This window comes from Aphelocoma coerulescens, chromosome 12 (genome assembly GCF_041296385.1).
Source record: "Aphelocoma coerulescens isolate FSJ_1873_10779 chromosome 12, UR_Acoe_1.0, whole genome shotgun sequence".
NCBI classification, from domain to species: domain Eukaryota; kingdom Metazoa; phylum Chordata; class Aves; order Passeriformes; family Corvidae; genus Aphelocoma; species Aphelocoma coerulescens.
Window position 1 is genome coordinate 7,571,820 of NC_091026.1, and position 20,317 is coordinate 7,592,136.

The 20,317-nt window shown below is 37.7% G+C and overlaps 1 protein-coding gene across 9 annotated transcripts in view; it reads left to right on the forward strand.

Moving 5' to 3' along the window:
* CACNA2D3 (calcium voltage-gated channel auxiliary subunit alpha2delta 3) overlaps nt 1-20,317 on the forward strand; it is a 422,236-nt gene that overhangs the window by 85,288 nt on the left and 316,631 nt on the right. Inside the window, exons 1-2 of one of the 9 annotated variants that reach the window (XM_069027742.1) lie at nt 8,893-8,965; nt 9,163-9,201. The exons of the other annotated variants lie outside the window; for them this stretch is intronic. The gene's annotated coding sequence lies outside the window, so the exon portion shown is untranslated. Of the gene's footprint in view, nt 1-8,892; nt 8,966-9,162; nt 9,202-20,317 lie in introns of those variants that run through there. 9 annotated transcript variants of the gene reach the window in all.

The following is a 20,317-nucleotide window of genomic DNA, read 5'->3' on the forward strand; positions in this document are numbered from 1 at the left end:
GCAGGGAGAAAATTGATGGGTCAAATCCTAATCTGACTACTGCCATAAAGATAATTAAAGAATGTTTCTGTAAGGATGCTGATGACAAAAAGGGGAGCCTAAGGAGAATCTCCAACCTTTACTGGATGTGGGCAAAACCCCGGTGACTAAGTATGAGGAAAAGGCTGAAGTACTGAATGCCGCCTTTGCCTGTCTTTAACAGCAAGACCAGTTGTTCTCCAGGTACCCAGACCCCTGAGCTGGAATGGAAGACTGGGGAACAGACTGAAGCCCCCATAATCCAAGGGGAAATGGTCAGCAACCTCCCACACCACTGAAACAGACTATGGGTCCAGGTGGGACCCACCCAAGGGTTTTGGGGAGCTTGTGGAAGCACTCATTGGGCCACTTTACATTACTTGTCAGTGACTGGAGAGGCCCCAGTTGGCTGCAAGTTGGCAAATGTGATGCCCATCTACAGGATGGGTAGGAGTGAGGATCCCAGGAAGGTCAGGCTTGTCAGTGTGACCTTGGAGCCAGGGTAGGTCATGGAGCAGATCATCTTAAGAGCCCCCACCTGGCAGGTACAGGACAACCAGGGGTCAGGCCCAATCAACATGGGTCAGTTTATGCAACACAACCTGATCTCCTTCTGTGACAAGGCAGCCCCTTAGTGGATGAGGTGGTGGTTGTTGTCTGGACTTCAGGAAAGCCTTTGACACCATTTCCTGCAGAATTCTGGAGAAGATGGCTGCTCTTGGCTAGGGTGGGTGTACTCTTTCCTGCATGAAGTACTGGCTGGGTTGCTGGGCCCGGAGAGTATTGGGGAATGGAGTTACATCCAGCTGGGGCTGGTCACTAGTGGTGGTCCCCTGGGATCTGTAGTGGGGCCAGTCATTTATTAATGATCTAATGAGGGGGCTGATGGTCGCTCAGTCAGTTGCAGATGACTCCAGGATGCGTAGGAATGTTGTTTTTCTGGAGGACAGGAAGGCTCTGCAGAGGGGTCTGGTGAAAGGTCTGGAGCACAAATCTCATGAGGAGCAGCTGAGTGAGCTGGGGGTGTTTAGCCTGAAGAAAAGGAAGCTCAGGGGGGACCTTATGGCTCTCTACAGCTACCTGACAGGAGGGTATAGCCCGGGGGGGGTTTGTTATTTTGTCTTCTCTCACGTAACTTGTGACAGGATGAGAGGAAATGCCTTTGAATTGTGCCATGGGAGGTTTAGAAGGGATATCAGGAAAAACTTGTTCACTAAAAGGGCTCCAAAGTTCCCTGGGAGCAGGCTGCCCAGGGAAAAGGTGGAGTCCCCATCCCTGGAGGTATTTATAAGATGGGTAGATGTGGCACTGAGGGATGTGGGTTAGTGGTGGATTGGACAGTGCTGGGTTAATGGTTGGACTTGATGACATTAAAGGTGTTTTCCAACCTAAACTATTCTATGATTCTCTGTCTTCTAGGGTTTATAGTGCAGCATTAAGAGCTGATGCTATTTCAAAACACCATCTGTAATTCAGTGACATTTACACAAAAATATGCCATTAATGGTATTATGCCTTCTATTGTTTACGATAGAAGCCATAATGAATTCCACCCTGCCTATTGTAGAGTACTGTAAGAGCAGCCACTGTAAAACAAGCTGTCGGCATCCAAAATGCAGTTTCTCACCCAGAAACAATGTAATAAGAAAAATAATTAGATTTTGTGATTAGCAGAACACAGTGAAATTATATAAGGTGGTTTTGAATCTTTTTGCAGATGTTAGCACTTTATAAATTTGCATTGGAATCTTATTTCAGCCAGTAAGACTGACTTTCAAGCAACAGTAAGCAGGGTATAGTTAACCACTGAAGCAGAAATTTAGAGTCAATGAGTAATTATTAAGAGCTTTCCAGAATATTAGCTGTTTCAGTTGCTGCAGTGATGGAATAGTCTATTAGATATTTCTGTTTCTGGCAACTCCTGAGAATTGATTCTGATACGAAACAATGAGCCATTTTGATCAATACTGTAATTACTCTTATTGATGGATTGTTTTACAATGATAGTCATCATTGCAATGTGTCTGCTCAGGAGGCATCAAGGCTGTCCGCTGCATGCAGTAATGCACCACAAATATCGGATTCAAATCAACACACTATTGAGACTGGGCTGACAAGCGTGAAATTAATTGTTCCACTTCATGTAAGGCCTGCATTCTTCTTTTGAGAGAGTAATTTGTTGCTGTGTGTAGCCTGGGAACAGTACAGCTTCGGTGCCGTGTTAGGTGTGGCTTTCTTGGTCTTTGTCTTTTCCCTGCAAGATCAGTTCTTTTACCCTTTTTAAGCATAATCAAAGGAATTTGTGACTCAAGGGCTCTGGCAAAGTTCATATTCTTTCAAGTTTTTGAGGATGGAGTTGCACACCTTGGTAAGAGAAAAATAGGCTTTATCACCCAAGCTATTGAAAGGTTTCAAAATACAGGAGTAGCACTGAGGCAAGGAAATTCAAAATCATTGTATATGAAAGTATAGCAGAACAAAATAATGTTTAAAAACGTTATCACACTGGTTGGTTTTTTGGTGTTTATTTTCTTTTCATCTGAAATGTTGCATCATTACTGCTGTGGTTTATTTAATGGATGTTCATACTAAAAATGTTATTTTCAAAGTGCCTTAGTGGAAAAAGGGACTACGTTCAGGGAGCGAAAATATTTAGAAACATAAATATAGATGTACTGTGCCACACCACTATGGTCTATTGATGGTTGGTTGGACAAATGGCTTATTAATTAATGGAGAGTAAGTAATTAATTTATTGCGATAATGAAGTGACAGTTATTAGTACAGTTCCCAAAATCGTGTTGCCCTTACACTTGTGTGTTTCTACTTTGAGGATGTTAACTTTCAGCTTTAGGTTTCTTAAAAGAGTATCTGTGCTGTTAAAATACTTAAAGGTTTTTAACTTTATCCTATTCTGCTTTGTCATTTTCTACTCTTTTGTATAAGCTTTTCTCTCTCAAAGGAAAAGCCAGGGTTGTTTATTGCCAACTGGCATGGTGTGTGTGCACCCATGCATGTTTAACTTTACTGCATCTGTGTAAATTCTAACAAAATAAATTCATAGCTGTCATGAGTCTACTGGTTTGAATATGGAAAATATAGAAATAACTGTGGAAATCAATGGAAATTTCTCAGTCTACCATTCTGTCTAGTACAGTCAGACTTAAATGTTTGAGGATGATGCTAATATTTCTGTTGTGAGCAGCTGAGAACAAACTTCTTCCAGGAGTGAAGAGTCCAGCACAGAGTCCCTGATTAATTTTCATAAATATAAAGGCTCCTGTCAGTTATTGAAAAAGAGTCCTCTGCCTAAAGCTGCTATTCTCTCAGCACCACAGGAGACTGTCAGTCTTTTAAAATACTGCTTATCTGGTTGACCGTGGTGGGTTTTTCCTGATGGCAATTTAGAGATACTTTGTGTAAAGTGATGGTGCTGAGAGGGTTTTACTTCTGAAGGGACTTGTTCATTTTGTTTGTGTTACAACTGCTTTCTTACGCTCTTCCCAAGGAATCTTTCAGTGATGGAACACTAGCAACAGGTTTTTAGCATACCCTAAGCAGATGCACAGATGATTTATTTTTCAAGAATATTGCTTAGCAGACAAACATTTGCTTCTTGCCCAAAAAAAGCCATTGAAGGGCTCAAGTTATACTCTGACAGCTTTTATCACACTGATATCGTGCCTCAACCATGCCCCGTGTTTCACATTTGTGTCACATCTTAGAGAATCGCAGAATGGTTTGGGTTGGAAGGAATCTTAAAAATCACTCAGTTCCAACGCCCTTGCCATGGGCTGGGACACCTGCCACTGGCCCAGGTTGCCCCAAGCACTGTCCAGCCTGGGCTGGCCTTGTGCTTTAGTGCTGAGCAGTAGCACAGTAACACACAGGGCTTGTCTCATCTAATGACTACCAAAATTCTCAGGCACTGATAATCTCAGTATCATCTGTCCATCATCAGTATCAGCAAATGTCCCACATCCTGGGTCTTGCTGAACCACTCTGACCTCACCTTGTACCATTTAGGTGATAGTAGTGTATATCAGCAAGACCAAAGAATTGAGTATTATTTAGAAGTGGGAAAAGTGGTTTGTTTAAATCTGCTTTCCTACATGGAAAGAAATATTTTGAGTTGTATAAAATAACAGAAAAAAAAAGTTAAATCTTTAATGAAATATTTGGCTCAAGATTTGTCCTGTGCTAATTGAGAGGATTTTTTTTAAACTTGTTTGGATGTTTGGTTCTTTTCTGCCTGAACCAGTTGAACTTTATGCCGTCATCTGAATTTCAAATTGTATTTCCAGGATGCAGGCATGAATCAAACACAAATGAAGGAAGCTCAGGACCAGTTGTGGCCCAAGTCTAGCAAATACAAAAAAAGCTGTCAGCAAGAGTTAGCCTTGTGCTCTCTTTTTCTCATGTATCTGTGCTGCAGTAGTCAGCAGGGAACTTATGCTTTTAAATATATCTTGAGACAAAACTTTTGAATTTCAATTGATTTTCAAATTTTATTATAAAATTCACATTTATATATCTATCAAAAATCATGCACAGAAGTTTGCACACAAAATTAATCAACGATAGTGGCTCTTCCATGAATCAAAAAGAAGGAAGACACCTTCCCCCTAAACACCAAACTTTTCTTTTTTTGAAACTCATTATTTTTTTGTTGAGCTTTGACTTGTTCTTTGAAATTTTTTGCAATGAACTCACTGAAATCTAGCATTTATTTTTAATTCATCCCTAATCTAAACACACAACAAAGCTCTTTGCTGAAGATAGATCATGCCAGAAAAACTGAAATGTATCAGAGAGTTCTCTAGGTCAGAAACTCAAAGAACTGCTACTTGCTCGCTTTCCAAAATGTGACAGTTATTTTATTGATCTGTGTCCTTCTTAATTACCATAATTCTGTCTGCTTCATTGCTATTAAGGTGTGTGAGCTGTGATCATTCAAGTTTAATTTTATCTAGGGTATCAAATATAATACACCCTCAGCCACTTAGTTTTAAGATTGTTTCTACATGTATCAATTTTTGAGCTTGTTTTATTAAATTGCAAGGAGAAGAAATTCAAAAGCTTGCTTTCTTGATAGATGTTTAGTTAGAAGTTTAGTTTCTTGTAGGATAGAAAGCAATACAAAGAGGTAAAAGACAATCAAAGTGCACAGTTTGCTTTTAGAGACCAAAGGAGGGAGTATTGCAGGCAGAATTGCAGGTAGGTCGGACCAGGCATCCTGAAGTGCGTTGCTGTTGCCCCACACGTGTAGGTAACAGCTGCTTATCCTCACACTGGACAGCTTCACCTGAGCCAGAGATTTTCTGGGCAGAGAACATAATCCCCCTGCTTGAATGTCAAGTAATGCTTTCCATTTCTGAATGGCAGAAATGTGTTTCTTTGTTGAAATTCTCTGAGATGCTCACTTTTGGTGGGTCTTGTACTTGAACAGTGTTCCACAGCTGGTTGGCTACTTCAGGTTTCTCTTTTGTGTAAGGTTTTGTGCTGGTGTGTGTGTGTGGAGCAGTTGAAACACCTAGGTGTTTTTTCAGTATTGTTTTAAAAATGAAAGATTGTATTAGCTTATGACTAAACATCCATATGTGCAATTTTAACAAAAACTGGTTATTTCTTCTCCAAAAATTAAAATCAAACCGAATTTAGATGAAAAAAACCAGAACTTGTTATTTTTTGAGCCCAGCAGGGAAATGTATTTACCTTCATGCTGATTTTTAAAAGGAAAAAAGTATTAAAATGTATTAAAATATTGAAAGTTCCATTTAATGATATTTGCTACATAAAAATTCTGTTATAATTTGTAGCTAGGGTTAATGTAACAGCTGTCATGAAAATATTCACGCAAACTTTCATGTGATAAATCTCCCAACATTTTGTAGGCTTAACTAGTCATTGATCCTTTTTCTTTGCTAACTTTTCATATCTATTCTATAGTAAAGTCTATGTATTTTTCTGCTTAACATTATAAGAATGAAAATATTACATGAATTTGGAATTGTGAGAGGTTGTTTTATTTGTGTGCTGCCCAAATCTTATCAATAATTTGAATAAAAAAAGAAGGAAGGAAGAAAGAATCTCTGTCCAAGAGCTTTGCCAGGTGTACCTTGGCTTCTTTTCCCCCTGCATTGTTATACTGCAGCTGAAATCTATTTTGCACTTTGTTGCACAGTGGAAATTCATCCTTCTTGCATAAAAAATCTGCCTACTTGGAGCAGGTTGCCTTAAAAAATAAAGGAAGGAAGCAGCTATAAAGAAAAACACACAGCTGAATACTTCTGAGTGAGAAATACTTGGACAGAGGGAGGTTTGTGGCTATTGACACCTTGGATCTGGTACAGTTATGAACCCGAGTGTGTTATTGAAAGTGAACCAAATGCTGCCTTTAAAACCAGAAATTTGTCTCCATTCCCAACAGACACATTTGAAGTAGCAAGTGCTCAGTATATAAATGCTTTGATTGGATTAGCAGATTTGAGGATTAAGTTTGTTTCAGAACTGGAAATCACTTTTGCTAAAAAACACATATGCCTGCATATGTATGCTAGTTTTCAGAAATTCTCATTTCTTTCCTTATTTAGACTTTAATCCTGGATAATATAAGTGTAGGCACATATAATGCATTGTATGATTAAAACTTGTGAGAAAAATGGATAAAAATTCTACTTTCATTCACTTGAGTCAATGGTTCTAAATCTGCCTCTCACAGGTACTGGTTATTCATCTGACATGGTCACAAAATACCCCATGTCAGCTGACAATTGTCTGCCTAAAGCTTAGTCTATAAGTAGGAATTACTTCCCCTGCCCTCCCACCCTCTTCCTCTATGCATTTGGGGAATAAAGCTGAAGTGACTTAATTTCAAAAATCAGAAAATCTGGAGTGCTTGCTGAAAGCAATTGGGCATGTTAGCACTGTAAAATCTCATGGACACTGGAGTGTTCTGCTGGCATTTGGTCTGTCCACAGTAGGAATTAGTTTTTCTCCCTGTTTTGTTCCAGGGCTTTGTCCTTGGGCTCTCTCTAAGATGGACTGTGGGCACTGGCGTGCTGCAGATCCCAGCTGGGAGTACTTTTATCCTGTGTGCACCGTGCTGAGACCAAAGCCCTCAAAGGCATCAGTGCAGGTGGTGCGTGCCCAAAGCACTCGAGACAGACCCTCAGCTTTATGCTAGAAAGCTCCTGGTTGGATTTTCTGAGTCAGAGCTAATAGATTGTATAACCTGTCAGGAGCAAAGGAGGTGGAGCACAACTGCAGGAGGGAGCTGCTGGGCAGCGGGGTCAGGTGTGAGCAGCCGGGCTGTGCTCTGATCTCTGCAGACTGACCCAGGGGTGAGGGCTTCTTGCCTTGCTCTGACCCAGCAAGACAGCAGGGACAAAACTCTCTTAGCTGTCTTGCCACCATGAGAGCCCCCCAGCAGACCTGCCTGGAGTGCTCTCAGGGCTTCTTTTGGATGTGGGATGAACTCCTGCGGGTGGAACAGCCACAGGTGCAGTTAATGGTGAAGTGGAGCCCATTCAGCAGCTGTGAGAGCCTGGATAGAATGATAATTCTCTGTGCCCCAGAAGTATATTGAGATTTTATATGTCTTTATTTTTTATCCTCCTGCTTCAGTTTACCATTGAACATTCCTGAATCAGATTGATTTATATGTGGATAACTGAAGGAAAGGCATATAATCTAGTGTTCTGCTCTATATCAGTTGAAAATCTTTAATTCCTTCATGGACTTAGTGTCAGACCTGAAAATAATAATGCAACAGGTTCTAGTGTGTGTGTATAAATATATATACTGCACTATGTATCTGTAGTTTCAAAAATAGCTCAAAACTGAGACTTCACCATTTCTCCTTTTTTGTGGGAGAGCATAAAGATTTAGTGCATGAAATGGACAATTTACACTGGAAGTTTGAGAAAAGAGATAAAAACTGTATGTGGAAATGACTCTGGTTGTTGTGGTTTGAAAAGCAGCCATCAGGCCTGTGCATGAATTTGTTTCCAACAAAAAAGTTTCAGTGGTAGATTTATGGAGCAGGCGTGGAAACCAAATTGTCGTGGTAAAGTGTAGTCACTCTGGATCTGGATCAGTACTCCACAGAGTAAATAGAGATGAATTTCTGTATACAGATGACTGAAATTTCAAGCTAGAATTTAAAGATTCTCTATTTTCAGTGGTTTTTCGAAGAGAAGATGGGTTTGGTGCACTTTCAGGCTTGTAGCCCTCAAACAAAATTGAGAGGGCTGGAACCACTGTAGGAACTGGAAGCACAGTATCAGCTCCTAAAAAGGAACATGTTTTTCAGTAGGGATTTGTAATTGGATGAATTCTTAAATAGTACTAAAACTGATTTTTATGTTTTGATTAAATAGAACACAAATCTGAAATACATAGTTCAATGAAGGATTCTTACAGTATTGTGTTTTTAGATTAATAGAAATTGATGACAGCATTTAAGTCAAATTACTGTCCTCTGGCTATAAGATTTTATAGGAAAACCGTTTTTTGAAACCTCTCACCTTTTTCATAAACTGCAGTAAGTAAAAGCTTCAGATGGGGTCAATTAAATTCTAAAGGTTTAGCAAATAAAACTAATATTAAATATTCCTGTTATCCCTTAGTGAAGTGCTATGAAATACTGTTTGCTGCAGTACTTCTGCAGGTTTGGGGCTTCATGTAGATCACTCACAGCATATATTTGGTTGCAGTAGCATTTTTCTCTTTGTATTATATTGCATTTGGATTGCATATAAGTCTGATTCTCGCTGCTGCTTGAGTTACAGATTATTATATTTTGTACTACTTTAACTGTTGTGGATTTATTTTTATTTCCTGCTGTCTACATAGGCTTTAAAGTGTAAGATCTTTCTCTGGCAACTGCTTCTCCTGTGATTACTGTTTGCACAAGTGGGAGCTGCACTGATGGCAGTTTGATCAAGTAGGTGAAGGAGGGTTTGCAGGAATGTATCATGCACTGTATGCAAATTTCTTTTAGTTTAAAATTATTTAGAACATTTGCATACAATATATTAAGCAATTCCCCTCAGATTTATGGGGGGAAAAAAAACCCTAAAAAGAGATTCATCCACTCCTACCTGAGGGTTTTTTTGGGCTAATTAAATGCCTTTTTTTCAGGTCCCTTCCTCTCCCCCCCACATTAGCATTATGAAACAGGTTAGTAAGTCACGGCTTCTTTCAAGCTATTTTAATAACATTAACTTTACTTTGGTACCTCATTTTCACAGAGGTTTTTTGTTGTGGTTAATAAAAAAGTTTGATCTGTTGATACTGTGGCTTGATTTGGTAGATGATGTGAATATTTTGTCCCCTTTTGGTTTGTTTATTGTAACTTCCAAGAAACTGAATATAGACACTTTGTGTTTCTGAATGGGAAATTGAAGTAGAAACAAATAGTTTGTGGAACTCTCTGTATTATTTTTGGACAAGAGAAATCTGACATACAAGAAAATTGCTTATGCAGTTAGATTTTGTTGTTTCTCCATTGGGATGGATTACACACTCAGCTTCAGAACAAAAGAAATGATGATTTATGCAGTACATAATGGTCCAGGGGTAATGAGTGTGTCAGTGCCTGCTTTGTGAAAACGAAATTTAGGGAACCATAATGTATAGAATAAATAGTGACAACTGTGAATTAGAGACCCATAATTCCACCGAGGAGTTCTGAGCATGACATAGACTTCAAATGTGAAGCTTGGGTGGTTTCTGGTGCTCCATCACTGGAGCTCAGAAGAAGAATTAATTCCCACTCAAGGTCCTTAATTCCAAATTCATGTGATTTTCTTTTCTTGTTCAACACATGAACCTCACCTTCTTTACCATTTTAAGCAGAGTGTCCCCACATCTTTCTATCATGACATCTGTCGTGCTCCTGGCATGTTCCTTCTTTCTTGCAAGCTTATGGATAGGAGCAGTAACACCTTTCATTTTCTACTACTGCCTACTGACATCTCAGCTGTACATGGAATGGTTTTATTGTTGTCTTTTGTTTAAATGTCCAAAGTCACTCATCAGTCAGGTTTAAAATCTATGACCTTGGGTTTGATAAAAGCCCTTAGCTTGATACGTATATGCTTTTATGGAGTTTAAGGAGAGAATAAGTGTGTTGTGGTTTTAACTGCAATTAATTTCTTGGGGAGTTTTGCAGGTTTTAAATAAATAGTTGGAAAATATTTTTGTATGCAATTCATTTCTTAAGAGTTCCTTGGGGAAAATAAAAGGGGATTTATAAGGAAAACTGTTGTTTTTATTTTTAAGTGATATAAAGTACTTGTGATGCTTTATGATACGCACTTATCATAGCCTGAAAAGTGGATAACTTTTTGCAAATTGAATGAGCGATTCTGTGCATAAGCATTTCATGGAAGATAAAGATTTTGTTACGTTTGTTTCAACGTATCAGTTCTTCAGAATCCCAGGTACTGGGTGCTTCTGCTACATAAAGAGTGGGGCTTCCTAGGCTGTGTATGTCTCTCTTGCATATGAATTATGAAAAGTACACTTTATTTCATCAGATTCAAGTTTTAATCAAAATTCTGTATTCTTTCAATTTTTTAAACATTTTATATACAGAGTGTATGTGCTGAAACTATAGTAATGTATTAAAAAACCCCAAATACTTGTGCTTTTATATTAGGTTTGAAGTTTGCTAGCTGTTTTTTAGCAATAAATGTAGTAAGCCTTTGTCTTTTATGCAGATACAGTACAGATGACACAAATATTATTGCTGGAATGGCATTATTATTGATTTTTTATTACTGTAGTTCCTAGAATTTTTGGTGTTTGGGATCCCACAATGCAAACTGATGCCAAGGCTTCAGAACAGAAACTTAGTCCTGAAACAAATTGTTCTTGGGGCTGAACTACTGGGGCCTTTCACAGATTTTTGTTTTCTTCCTGATTTGCAAGACTAAGCCAGAGAGCAAGGTGAAGCTGACCATGGAAATATTATTATCTGTGTTTAATACCTTGAGAAGAGAAGCACCAAGTAATTAAGTGACTAATTCAAGGTTATGCAAAACTCTGTGGCAAAGCTGGGATTGGAGCCCAGTTCTTTCAAGCCCAAGGTTAATATCTCAACCACCAGACCGTTTTTCCTCTAAGAACATAGTTTTTATTTTAACCCAAAATTTCACTTATGCTAATTTTACTGCAAAACCAAAATCCCTTTGACTTAAATTTTCCGTAGTTACTCTCAAGTAATGAGGGACTTAAAAACTGCTTCTGCAAAGCCTATTATTAAGGTGTATTTATTGGTAAAATGACTGATATTTGAAAACATGTTTAAGCTTAAATAGTAAGACTTTTTATGCTTTCTGTGAGTTTTTCTTTCCTTTGCCATCTAATATTATGGATCATTTTATTATTTACTGTAACTGTTGCTGGAAACTAGAGAGATTATGTCTATCTCAGCAAGATTTGAACTACAAAGCAGAGTTTTGTTATATTTCTTCTCTCTCAATATATATTTATGAAATGGAAGCTGAGTTCTGAAGGAATTATTAATAATGTGACAGTTCAATGTTCTAAAATTTCAAGCCACTCTAGAGGGACAATTGACATCAGACTTGATTTATATTGTAGCTCTCACTTTAAAGAATTAAAAGTACAGTATTCAAGACAAAAAAATGAAGTATGAGTGCATGCTGCCTGTCTCGAAGATGTTTTATCATAGAGCAAAATGATGATTTCTTCTAATGCAGCTTGTGGGACTCCATCTGGAATAATATGGGAATTGTTTTACAGTTCAGCCCTGAAAAAAAGGTGACAAGCCAGGACCAGTAACTGGAAGAACAGCAAATAATTAGGAGTATAATCATGGATGCTATAAATAATTGGGAAAGAAATGGAATATTAAAGAAGTCTGAAGTATATCTAATATGTGCTGCTTTAGGAGAAAAGTGAGGCTTTTATTTGCCAAAATATTTTCAAGGGAACTCAATTTTCAGATACAGCTTCAATGATCTGGTTTGTTAAGGTACCAACAGGACTAGAGATAAATGTAATGGTGCTTTTGGATATTTATTCATTCTTGCTCAGTTTGCTCTGTTCTATATGCTGATACCTGGTCCTCTTAACCTAATACAGAAGATCTTGTAAATATTTTAGTGAATGAACAAATAATGTGTTTAAAATGTTTATACATCTTATCTATACAAAGATACTGAAGAACAATAAGAATTTTGGCATCAAACTATTCCTGAAACACAAATTTAATTTATTTAATGAATGAAGAAATGAAGACATAGACAAGTTAAAACAATTCCATCAGAAGGCTGCTGCAGTGCAGGGAAGACAGCTGCAGTGCTCAGGAGATTTGTGTTGTCTTCCCAATTGTCATTTAGCAAGTGCTTTGTTCTGACTCAGTGTACTGTGCAAAAAGAGGACCTATTTATCCTTTCTCCTGGTCCAGATATATAACCTTTAAACCCACCTCTACCTTCTCACACCAGAAGGGAATCATTACATTTTTATGGAAAATATACAAAACTAGGCTCTAATAGTCATGGAATTGTATATATTTTCTAAATTTATTGATCCTCTCATATGCTGTTAACTGATGTTATTTAGAAATTGGATGACTGAAGAATTCCAAGGAAAGCAAGGGATGACCAGCTGATTATGACCTTTACTTATTTGTTGTTACAAAATTTGTAAAATGTTTCTACTTGTTAGTGAAATTATTATCTGGGAACAAAGACTTTTTCTGGGCAGGATTATAGCCACTGCATGCTAATTAATGGAACAAAGGGGTGAGGATTACAGAAGCAATAACAGTAACATATCCAGGAATAGTTGCACTGGGACATTATCTTCCTGTCAGCTGTGCTGTTGTGTGCTTTGGCACGTCTCCTCTTGTCATCCCACAGTAACCAGAGACTTTTACAAGGGCCTCACAGAAACACACCTCATTCTGTCCATGTGGCTTTTCTCTTCCAGAAGAAATCCTACCCACTGGGTCAGCAGAAGCAGATGAGGAGAAGAAAATAATCTAGTGCTGTTTTTAGTGTGATGCCAAAGGTTCACCAAGAGGGATAGAGGATGGGTGATTTCTTTAACCACTAATTGTGAGAGAAACTGTTTAGGGTGAAGTGATTCACTCCTCAAAAATATGTGGAGGCAATTTGAGTATGCTCAATCTGTTCTGGCAGGAGATCCTAATGTATAGAGGAGATATTTTCTCAGCTATCAGGGTCATCAAAGAGTTCTAAATCTGGTAACTGATGGTTACTTTTTACTGGAAAGCATGGTAGTATGATAAATGGTTAGTTTGTTGAAGAATGTTTTAATTTCTAGTACTGAGTACCAGAGATCATACATTCTTAGCATATTCTCTAGATATTCTGCATTTTCTTCAATTTCTACTCCACTGTTTTATTTAGCAATATTGTCTTGTCAGGACTTCTGGTGGCTTTTTTTTTAGTTTATCCTATCTCCCACCTTGAGGCACCTAAACCCTGGTTTTTAGATAGCTACTTAAGCAAATGGGTTCATGGGATTTTGCTACTTGTTGTTTTGGGAATAAGTTTCTGCCACCCACAAATCTCTTCTAAAGTGATCACCAAACACTCTTCATTTGAACCAAGAATATAAACAGGCTGGGGTGTGATTGGAATATTCACATGCTTATTTCTTGACTTTTTTTTCAAATGCAGCATTGACAGAAAATCTGTAAAACTGACAGGAATCAGTGGTGAGAGGAAGAGTCTTCTTCAGCTGGGGACTAGGAACCTCCTGAAACAGCAGCATGACTTAAATCTGAGGGCATTCTAGCCAGCTCAGAGTTTTAGATAGCCTGTAGGTGCAGCTGGTAACCTGTAAAGTTTTGGACCTTATTCCTGAAATAAAAATTCATAAGGTATCATGGCTTTGAAATCAGGATTGCGTTGCTAAAATCAGACGGTTAAAAGGGAACTTTATTTTGAATGAATTAAAGGCAACCTTTTTTAATTAATTCTTTAAAGGCACTGAAGAACAATCCTTATTTTGTCACTGAAACAAAACTGTTGATTTGCTTGAGGATGGACACTAAAAGAGTGGGTGGATATAAAGTTGGTTTTATTATGCCATAGAATTTTCAATTATCAGAACCCTTCCCTGTGATACTGTCATAGGAATACAAGCTTTTTCAGGGTCAGGAATTTCTATGCAGACATTGAAAGTAAATATAAAGTAAATGAATAGCTCTATATAACAGGTTATGTGATGATGGTACCAGTTAGAATTCTAGAGCAAGAAAAAATGCATGTAGTGCAACCCATGATTAAAATGGTCCTCGTGAATTGTTTTCAGTCTGTGTTTAAAAAAAAATTGTAGGTGGTGTTCTATTAAAGTCTTTAAAGATATCTTGCATCTTTTTCCAGTGGCTATTATGCATCCAGGCACCTCAGGAACAAAGAAATGACAGAGAAATGAATGGCCTGGGTTTAACTAAGTAGGTGATGGTACAGATGAGGCTTGATAAGCTTAACACTCCATCTCTGTGCTGCCACCGTGGTTTGCAAGGAGATTAGAACTGTCTGACTGTGAGGAGGGCAAGCTCCACAAATTCACTCATACATGGCAGTTCTGTAATGAGGTGATACTTCATTCCTTAAACTACTGAACTAGAACTGCACAAACAGATGTGTGCCTCTGGCAGTGCTGTGCATGTGGCACAGGCTCCGTCGTGCCTCCAAATGCAAACACAATGATGTCCACTTGCCACAATTATATTTTATTGCTCCATACTATTCTTTGTGTGTTTGTAATAATAAGGGACAAATTATGTTGTTGTGAAAAAGGGAAAGTAAATTTAAGGGAGTTTGTAATGCAGGGTAGAGTTTGAAGAGGATCTAAATAGTTATTATGATTTTCAGTAGGTTAACATGACAAAATTTGCTGTTGGAAATTTAGAACATCCTTTCCTTTGTTATTTGTATTATGTTGTTTCACAACAAAACTTCCAGAAAGCTCACAAGATGGAGATGTGGCCCCACTTCGAGTGTTCTACACAGGGATGAGCTCAAGGTTAGCTCAGACTCAGAAGTCAGCTTTTCTGTGTTTGAGAGCAGCAATTTCGCAGAACTGCGGAGGGACGTGGAATGACCGCAGAGACCCTCATTCACCCACAGTTATCTCTGTGTGCTAACTTGTTCTGCCTGCTTCAGTAGCACCACTTGTGATTTTAACTTCAGTGTACGTTAATTACTCTGCTGCTTAGAGGCCTGAATGCAGTTCACCAAGGTCATTGCTTTGTGGTGTGCACAGAGGAATTTATCAGTAAGTTGCCTCGCAGTGACCTGTGATTGTGGTGCCTTTGTTTGATGTTCTGAGGTTTAGTGAAATTGTGTATTTTTATTCAGCAATGAAATAGTAGCAATCTGCTGAAGGCATTTTGCTGAACATTGTCACAAAGAGTATATTTTAAAAATGAAAACTTTAATTTCCATGTCTGTGAAAATGCACTGTTAATTATAGCAGCCTAAGATTTACTTTGTACCAAAATGGTACTTAGAAGAACTTTAAAATAATGAGTATTAAAAATTTATTCTTTAGAAAACAGCAGCACTCTCTTTAAAACCAGAGAACCAGTAACTTTATCACTTAGAAGCTTGCTGGTCCAGAGACAGTCCATCAGATTAACAGGGCCTCCAAATATTTTTTATTTCCTGAGAAGTGGATGCCTCTATTAGATGTCGATCACTTAAAGCTTGTCTTTTTTTAATTGCAAAGAAAGGGCATTATTTAATTAACTAGTGGAGCTGGATCAAAAAAACTAAGCTGCAGCATAAGCAAAAGTAGTTTTCAGTGATAAGACTTTCCATTATGGCATATTGAACCACACAAGGCTTAGAACATTTCTACAGGTACATTCACTAGGAGAGTATTTGTGCTGCAGAAGTGTAATTTCAGGCATTGGTCATTTATACTAACGAACAACCCAACCAGAACAAGATCTTTTATTGAAGAAACAAACTTTCAAATTGCAGTACTTGAAAATATCAGCTGGTATGTGAATATGCTCCCAAAAACACAAGCTGTTTTCGCTGAATATGTGCAAACAAAGTAATATTTCTTTTTAGTGCTCTAAACGTATGAACAGAAAAGATACAGTAAGGAGATAACAATATGTGTTCATTTTCTAATTAACAATTTCTCTGTGATTACTGTGCTCTTCTACTTGCTTCCTCTCATGTGTGAAGGGAGCAAAAGTAAATTAATTACCATTAGCCTGAAGGAGAGCACACTGTATTCTTTACAACTTCATAGTATTGATTTGGCTGTTATTCATGGCTTCTATTCTCTCCTATGCAAATTGATGCATCTTTAATTCATAGATACATTATCATTAATAGTGGTTTATTGACCAAGCAAAACAAAGCTGTTATTGGGTTCTTTCTAGTGCCAAAGCTCTGGACTTTTCCTGATAAATATATTAGTTTGTGCAGTCTATTACAGACTCTGGAGTTAGATGGTTTACTCCTATACACTGTGGTGATGATCTGTTGTGGTGCTATAGGTAATATGCTTTTTTTTTTTTTTTGTGAGATGAACTCTGTTGGTAATGTAGTGAATTCCTAAATTACAGAAAACCCTTTCTGGTCCTTTTGAGAATCAGAAAAAAGCTGAATAAGTACCTCCATGTTTGTGTATGTATTTCCCAGCTAACGGAACATAAAAAACTCTCTAAGTAATAGAAAAAAGAATGTCCCCTGCATTTTAACTTGAAATAGATTTGGTTCAGATTTAATTTGGGCAAATTTCTTTTAAGTTTTCAAAAACAGCACTAAACTGATGGTTTGTTGAAATGCTTCCAATCTGATCAGATACTGACATGTAAGTACACGAAAATCTACTTCAGCTTGGTAGCCAAATTATTTTATTTAGTTTTGTGGGATTTTTGAGAGAGGAATAAAAGGTTTGTAATATGGGCATGAGACTATACAAATTTCTGAGTAGAAGGTCTGAATTGGGCTTGTTTTTGATTATAGGTTTTGATGAAGGTGAAATCATTAGACAGCTATGTACACTTAATAAAAATGTCTTGTGTTTTCAGTTTCAGGGGGAAATAAGGACAGAGATTGGGGCTGCTGTACTTCAGTCCTCTCTGCAACATTTTAAATTGTTCAGGGTTTATTTACTCTTTGCAGTGATGTTTGGGAATACCTACGTGTGGGTACATTATGGTACAAAGGCTACTATTCTCTAGATTATTCATCCAATTTTCATAAAAAAACCCAAAACAACCAACTGAAACAAAACAAAAACCCCCCAAACAAACTAACAAACCCCCCCCTCCAAAAAGCCAAACTAAACTTAAAAAATGCCAAAAAAAAAGAAAGAGAAAACAAACTCAAGCAAGAGCTGCAAACAAAACTCTGGTGGGGATTTTGATGCACAGAACTTTTCCTTAATGAGATTTCAAGCATCATTTTTAAAAGCATGAGAGATAAAAAACTCTGTTGAGGGAAAAACATATTGAGAGCCAGCATGCCAGAGGCCAATCCAAGACTATGTGCATCATAGCTAAATGGTCCAAAGAGAAAAGGGTCTGTGCAAGTTCTGCTGTGCAGGGCATTAGTTTCTATCATATTCCAGTCTTTTGAAGGCAGTTATTAAATATTGGATTAAGGGTGGTTTGGCAGTTGAACTTTAACCCTGCACTTTTCCTTGCCTGTTCACCAGTTTGCTTTATGAAGCTTTGAAGGCAATCACGATGAAGATACCTCTCTCCATAAGTGTAGGAAAGGCCCTCCTGTGCTCTTGTGAAGTTTTATAAGTGACTGGGAATCACATATGGAAGTGAAAAGCATTAGCTTGTGTGGCAAAACCACAAATATGTTTTCACACTACCAGGCAGTGCCAAATGCTATAGTTTGGTTTCCAAATATTTTTTTTTTCTTTTTATGGGTAACTTGCTTAATTCTTCTCAAGACATCTGCACTCAGACCACATGCAGGTGGTCTGATTTTCAGAGAAGCTGAGAATAGACTGATGTTGCTGGCTTTGATGTGACTGAAAGGAGTTTAGATTTTTGAAGACATAATAATTTTTAATATTCAGTGGTGAGATGAAGAATTGGGAGGCTAAATTTAGGTGCCCAAGTTCAGATATGCAGATGTTATGCTTTTTCTTGTTATTACAAGTCCCTTTGATCAGGGTGTTCTGACACCTGTCTGAAACCCTAAATCAATATAAATACTTTTATCAGGTGTGTACAGAAAAGTGCAATGATGAGACAGAGCAGGAGGGATCAATGCCATGTCCTTCAGAGTGACAAACAATGAAATATGAAGCTCATTTAAGAGATAATGTTGATGGTACCACACAATGAAAAGGGTAAAGGTTTAGAGGAAGTATCCAAGCAGACAAATGTTCGTGATAGAGAACATTGTAAAACATAATTTGTGTCCTGAGAAGATTGTGTTTTTTTTTCTGAGGAAAAAACTCATTAACTATTCTTAAAAGCAGTGCTTTTGGACCTTCTCAAAAGGCATGGATATTGCTAAGCAAAGGTTTGTCTTGGAACGCATTTCTTTTTTTTTCTTCCTACATTCCACTTTGTTTCAAGTTTTCTTGGCTGCTCATTTTATTTTATTTCTCATTTAGGGGAAACCATGAAGGGTGGGAAGACAATTGTGAAATTTTTCTTTGATAGAAAATATCTAATAAAAGTCTATAGAAATAACAAAACCCAGAGTAAGAGCTGGGTGTAAGGCAGGCATAGGTTGAGGGGGAACAATAAGGAGGGAAAAAGACATGCAGTGATAAGAGGAGTGTAAAGAAATAAAAAAACCATTACCAGAATGTCTGATTGAAAAAATTAGCCTGTGATTGTATCCTGTGATCTTACAGCACAAAACAAGCTGTCTCTTTTGGTTGCTTTTGTTTCCAGTAACCATAGAGGCTTTTGGAGAAGACTAATGCAGTTTTTGTGTACAAAAGAAAATGTTGTAGTCTCTCATCCCTGCTGAGAATTGGTGATGGTAGTGAGTTGTCAGGTTACCTAATTCTGAATCCTCAGTGGCTTATTCTAAGTGTCCAGGGCAAAAGGATTGCATTGTCAGATTCCTTCAGTGCTTTGTGAGGAGCAGTTTAGTTGTATGTGCTTTTAATATACTTGCTTTCACCTGAAAATATAGTGATGGCTTTGCCTTGGATGAACATGCTCTCTGGGTCATGATTAATTCTGCAGATTTATGCCGATAGATGTTTTGTTCCTCATGTAAAGCAGTTCATGCGAAATACTGTAGTGAGTTTTCAAGAGTATCAAGAACAACCTTATGGAAAAAGGAGACTCCAGGGCAGTTCCAGAACGTTCTTTTTCAGTTTAAATGTGGGCTTTATGTTCCTTTCTAAAATAGAAGCAAAGGTATGTGTAATTGTATAGACAGCTTCTGTGAAATATATTTCCAAAGCAGCTTTTAATAGCCTTTGTTATCTGGCTCTTAAAACATCCTTGCTGGCCTGTGGAGATGTTTCAGATGCCGAAGGGAATTTGCAAGACAATAGTTTGCTTTTTCAGCTATTTTCAATTATGATTAAGCTCGTATTTGGGAAAGCTGGTGAGGTGACCCTCCTGTAAAAGGAGCCCCAAGTGCCCTCGGTCTCTGGAGGCAGCAGCCAGGCAAACCTTCCCAAACATTTGTTGCTCTGGTTAGACCTGAACAAAACAACTCTGGTAAAGCTGGGAATGTATTCCCAACTTCTCTTTGCTTGGAATTAGGTTGCCTAACTAGTTATTTGGATCACCCACTTGTGGTGATTTTTTTTCTCAACTAGCTACTTTGAGTAAAAATTACAAGACTGAATTAATCTTAGAGAACAAGCATTTAAACTTCCTGGCGTGTGTTTCCTTACATTTTTATTTATTAGATGTTATAGTTTATGCATCATCAATGAGACTGCTTTTTAAAAATTTTATTTGTGATGGAAAGTACTCTGTGGTAGAATAGCTTTTATCTTTCCCCACTAGATCAGCTGTTTTAACCATGCTTGTATTGAAGACTCTTCCCATTAATGCTGTTTATGTGGTATCTCTGGTTATATAGACGTTATATATGTGTATATATATAGATATATACATATCTAGTTGTGAAAGGTTCAAGGAGACACCCTGTGTGGCCTTTCACAGATGGGGCAGAGGAATATTGCTAAATCAGGAGTTGAGTTGTTTGGTTTTGGGTATCATTCAGCTTAATGCTTTAATGGATTTGGTTTTGTAGCATTTACACATAGCCATGAGGTAAAAATAGGTCAGAAGTAAATATCTTTGTAAAGATTAAAT